At 36.5% G+C, this 6,000-nt stretch overlaps 1 protein-coding gene across 18 annotated transcripts in view; it reads left to right on the forward strand.

The window, feature by feature from the left end:
- Positions 1 to 6,000, forward strand: part of SOX6 (SRY-box transcription factor 6) — a 561,796-nt gene that overhangs the window by 182,086 nt on the left and 373,710 nt on the right. The gene's annotated exons all lie outside the window — the stretch shown is intronic.

Raw genomic sequence — 6,000 nt, forward strand, 5'->3', positions numbered from 1 at the left:
TTTCTATTGGATGGGAAATTTACTGTACAAAATACATTATTTCATAAATATCATACCATCAGCTTAGTGGAAGTCATATCCATAGGAAAAAAAAGTACAAGTGGTATTTTGAACTTACAGATCTATTGTTCGTTGAATAACTTACCTTATCAGAAAGATAACATGCTAACTAGTGAGAGAAGAAGTTTGTACTACTCAGCACATCACAGCTTCTCCTCCTCCTTCTCTTACACAGGGAGTGTCTGCCATTCCTTCCTTCTGGTGTGGGAGGGGGGACCTGCCATCTGTGTGGTACTTGGCTTTAGGAGGATTCAGGAAGTCTCCTCAGCATATATGTGTTCTCTTTGCTGTATTAGTTCATGCACCCATCCCTGTCAACTATCTGCAAAAAGGCTGAAATCCTGTTGTATAGTCCAGCACGTTGAGGAAGAATGACATGATCATAAGTGGCAAATTGCTGCTCATTTAAGGTTTCTTTTTGTGATATGCTGAGCAAATGACTTCATTGCATTGTGTGCAAATTGTGTGCCCCCCTCCCCAAATCACCAAAAGAAGCCTTAATTTAGTGGTGATTTGCTGCTGCTGACTTAATTCCCAGTGTGTGCAAAAAGGTGCGCTACAGGATTTTGGCCAATGACTCTTTTAAGGCACCAGTAGCTTTCTGTCTGTTCAGATTCAAAGAAGATAAGCACATTGGGATTCTAGTGGGTCCAGAATCACCTATTATACTTTTGAGCCTTAACTTTTCTTCTTGAGGTATACTGCCAAAAATCTATTGGCCTCTACAGGGACACCATTTTGATGAAACTATCTTTCTCCTTGATTTGCTGGCTTTTTTAAAGGAGAAAGGCAGGAGATAAATAAGAAACACATAGATGTTTTGCCTTTCCATTAACAGATGTAAGCATGCATGTGCACGAGATCTCAAAATACTTATAAATATCCATTTGCTGCATTAATATCCATTGTTTGCTAATATGTGCACTATATGCCAGAATTGTCTGTGGAGGGCTTGTAACTTTGAACTTCTGTTTCATTATTTGATTTGTTTCCCATGAACACAGCCATTTGAGGATGAATGGCATTGATGCATAGCATTAGTCACAAAATGACAATTTCTGACAAGGCTCTCTCATTCTTTTATCTTGTCCTTTTTTGTAAGAGTTACAGGGTCATTATAGATAGGTGAAATAAACAAACAAAATAATATACATGGACACAAATGTATCTCACAAAGAGATTATATAATGAAAGAAATGGACCCCAAAGAATCCAGAACTCTTTTGCTTGGGGGGAAAAGAGAGAGGAAAAAAGGGGAGCATATGTATCCCTCAAGACCTGCAAAAACCCCATTCATCAGATCTATGCTGAAACATTGAAGCATAAACATGGATCTAGGAAGCACAGATTAGCTTTCTGTCCCCCAGACCTTTAAAGAGGGTTTTTCAACATCTCATTGTCTTCCTTCCATGTTCACTGGATCATCAAATTATAAACAAGTACATCAATCTGTTTGACAAGAACAGGAATACTACTTCATGTTCAATTTCTTTTAAAGAAAAATTAGGTAAATTCTCAGAGGCTAAGGCTGCATAAAGTTACAGGGGAAATTATGTATTTTTTGTGACAGAGAGAAGATCTGGTGGGAAGGTGATGATTATGCAATTGGAAGAGTGCAGAATATTGGAAATCCTGACTGAGGAGATACTCCATTGTTGAGTTTGTTCTACATTAGTGCTAAAACATGATGTTTGGAGCAAATTGAATAAATGACCTTTCTTCAGTTGTCTCTGGGTGGCCACTGTGCAAATACCTTTTTATCCAGTGCTTTTCTTTAGTCTTTTCTTTCACATACCTTTGTATTTTCCAAGACATTTTTAGATTTGTACTTTTTTAACAGTCTGGATGTTAGTTGTAGTAATGACTCTTCTGTTTTATGATATTGCTTCATACACTGGTGCTGCAATTCTTACACTGTATTTTACGTTTTCATTTGATTTGTTCATGTTGTAGGCTGCTCAGAGATAGCAGCCGAGTTTTAGTGTCATTCTAACCATTTTTGGTAATTAATTTAAAAGTGCATTTTGTTGGGGAAACCTATTAAGCTTTTATAATGGGTGCAGTTCATGAACTGCTTATTCTGAGTAATCAACCTGGATTAAATGAGATTATAACTCCACAGTAAATGTTTATGTATTTGCAGGTATTGACCACTAAACAACTAGCCAGCAATGTCATTTGTTTAGTATTGATCTGGGGACAATAAGCTGAAGATTTAAAAACCCTTTCTATTCATTTGAACTTCTTAATAATTATGTTCTTCATGGTCTTCTTCTTTTCAAATTAGTAGTATTTAATATAATATTTTAATTATTTGTCTTTATATATCAGTCTATTCTTTAACAAATATCTTTGCTGTGTAAGTAGGAGCTATACATAGTGTTTATGAATTCTTTGTGCATTTTAAAAAGCAAATATGAAAAGGCAGAAGAGCTCAATTCCTCCTTTAGCTCGGTTTTATTTCAAAAGAGGTTCTATGACCCTCCTGGCAAATGCAAAGTATAAATGACAGGGGCAGGATTGCAGTTTGAGCTTGATAAACCTGAAGGAATATTTCATTACTTTGAAAGAATTCTGATCTCCAGGGCCCAATGAACTGCATCCAAGAGTACGGAAGGAACTTGCTACAGAACTGTCAGGGCCACTGCCGATTATTTTCTTGAAACCATAGAGGACAGGTGAAATGCCAGATGATTGGAGGAGAGCTAATGTTGTCCTTGTCTGTAAAAAAAAAAAGGGGGAAAGGAGAAATCTGGGACCTGCAGTCAGCCTGACATCAACCCCAGGGAAAATTCTGGAGCAGATTATAAATTGGTCAGTCTGTAAGCAGTGGTAATTGAAAGCCAACAAGGATTTGTTAAGAACAAATCCAGCTAGAGTAATTTTATCTCTTTTTTTCTAATCGAGTGACCTCCCTGGTAGATGGTGAGAATGCTGTAGGTGTAATATATCTTGACTTCAGCACAACCTTTGACAAAGCGTCCCATGATATTCTGATTAGCAATCTAACTAGGTGTGGGCTAGATAGAACATTTATGAGGTAAATACACAGTTGGTTACAGAAATTTACTCAGAGTGATTATCAATGGCTCCTTATCAAACGGGGAGGAGGTAGTAAGCTCCTTTCTTTTTCTTCTCCTTACCTATTGTCATTGTCACTGTTCTCTAAAGACTCTGTTGAATTAGCTTGCTGTCCTGATTCTGAATAAACAACATCAAGTCTAATTTTTTATTTGAATTTCTTTGCCTTCTTCCTTATTAGTGTTTACACAGAGACAGTTTTTCTTACGTGCTGGTTATTCGTGCTTATATAGGATTGAATTCCCCTTGGGAAGAGGTAACAAGTGGGGTACCACAAGACTCAGTCCTGGCCCAGTGCTCTTCAACATTTTTATTAATGATTTGGATGACTTGATGCAAGGAATGTTTATTAGATTTGTAGATAGCATCAAATCAGATAGAGTAGCAAATACCTTGGAAGACAGAAAAAAAATTCAAAAAGATCTTGATAGACTTGAGCACTTGGCTGAAAACTACAGAATGAAATTAGGGGACTGGAAGCCAGCCCCTATGAAGGACTGGAAAACCTGGGCATATTTAGCCTTGAAAAGTGAAGACTATTATATGATAGCAGTCTTCAAATACTTGAAAAGTTGTAATACTGACAGGAGGCAAGATCAGTTCTCAGTCATTTCATAGTGCAAGATGTGTAGTACAGTGGGGTCTCTACTTAAGAACGTCCCTACTTAAGAACAATCCAACTTAAGAACAGCTCCATTTGCTAAATTTTGCTTCTACTTGAGAACAGAAATCCAAGATAAGAACAGGAAAAAAAAACTTTCCTGCTCTTTTTTTAACCTTAGGTCATCTTAAGTTAAAAAAAATTCTCCCCCTAGTGGTAGAGTACATATTAACCAGCTTTGCATTAGTTCCTATGGGAACTAATGCTTCAATGTACGAACGCACCTCTACATAACAAAAAAACAGCCAGAACAGATTAATTGGTTTTCAGTCCATTCCTATGGAAAATTCTGCTTCAACTTAAGAACGTTTCAACTTAAGAACACCATTCCAAAACGGATTAAGTTCTGAAGTAGAGGTTCCACTGTAGTTTCTATGGACGGAAAAGAGCAGATACGGATTAAATGGTTTTCAATGCATTCCTATGGGAAATGCAGATTCAACATAAGAACTTTTCAACTTGAGAACCACCTTCCAATACGGATTAAGTTCTTAAGTAGAGACCCCACTGTAGTGGGCTCAAGTTACAGGGAGCCAGATTTTGGTTGAATATCAGGAAAAAACTCCCTAGTTGTTAAACCAGTACAACAGTGGAACTGATTACCTCAAGAGATGGCGAGTTTTTCCAACACCAGAAGCATTCAAGAGAATGTTAGAGAAACCATCTGTCAGGTAAACGTTTATCTAGGTTTCTGCCTTGAGCAGGGAGTTGGACTCAATAGCCTTATAGGCCCCTTCCAGCTCCATGATTCATTGATTCTTAAAATGTAGCTTTTAAAAATTGATTAGTACATATATTAATAATCTTAATTTGCAGATCAAGTGGACATTGATAGTTTCCTACGTCCTAAAGGGTTAATACCTGCTTAATCTTCTACCAGAATATTATTCTCTTTTCTTATCTGTACATCAGTGGGGAATACTTTAGCCCAACACTGTTCTAGTTGTCTTCTTGGGTGCCTTCCAACTACTGGCATGGGTTTGTGCATTTCTGAAAGGTATTTTTGCAGGTTGCTTTCCAGCTCTCCACTCATGTTGTGCTGGATGGGCAACTAATATTGAAGAGTATTTCCCCCCATCTCCCCTTGCTGAGTGTTTGCATACCTAGTGCCTGCACCTTCACTGTGGCATTCATGAATATCAAGATAATAATCTCTAGAAACAAGGCCTGGAGAGGCAGATCAAATTATACACTTCAGGTCAGAGTTTCTAGTATTTAAATATGATGCAGTTTGAAAATGTGTTTGCTTTAGTTTATCAGATAATAGCTTTTTTCCTACAGTGCCACTTGTTCCTTAACACAGTCTATGGTGAAAGGCGTAGTGCAATTTTTTGACCTTTGTGATTCACTTGCTATTGTTTATCGCTTCATGTATTTTATGTAGGCTATGGAATGTTTGACTGCCCATGAGGCATTCTGTTAAAAAGAAGTACACAAAAGAGGAAGACTCCTGCCTAGCAGACAAAAGTTGGGAGATCTAGAGATAGAAGTCTGTCTTTTTTGCACTTCTTAAATATTTGTCTGGTCTTCTAAAGGTATTTGCCTTTGCTGTTTGCACTGGATTTAATCTGTAGGCTTAAATGCAAAGAAGAAGATGGTGCAATAAGAATGAAAGCAGGGGAGAGAGGGGGAAAGAGCAGGACTCTTGCATTTCATTGAAAAATAGAGACTTTTGAAAAGAAATTGCGCCTCATGATATAATAAATGGAGAATGCTGTAACTTATTTGATGTAAAAGTCAGTCTTATCAGAAAGCAAACAGGTCATTAAGAGCAGTGGTTCTTAACCTTTTTGAAAGAAACGCCCCCTTGAGCCATTGAGGAAGTTATCATCGCCCCCCTCCCCACGGTGATGATATCTTATTTATTTATTTATTTATTTATTTATTTATTTATTTATTTATTTATTTATTTATTTATTTATTTATTTATTTATTTATTTATTTATTTATTTATTTATTTATTTATTTAAGACACTTAAATGACCAATGACCCCTGAAAACAAAATTCAATTGCAAGAAAATGAAATGCCCCCCAAGAGTAACATTTAATGATTTAGTTGCAAGGGAATTTTAAGACGCAAAAAGAAATATAAAAAGGGTATAAAAACAATGCAGGAATTAAAAATTTCAAGATGAAAACTCTGAAACTAAATTAAGATTGGAGGAAAATATATATTCATGCACACTGTAAAAAGGCT

Source organism: Pogona vitticeps, chromosome 1, assembly GCF_051106095.1.
Source record: "Pogona vitticeps strain Pit_001003342236 chromosome 1, PviZW2.1, whole genome shotgun sequence".
Lineage (NCBI taxonomy): Eukaryota > Metazoa > Chordata > Lepidosauria > Squamata > Agamidae > Pogona > Pogona vitticeps.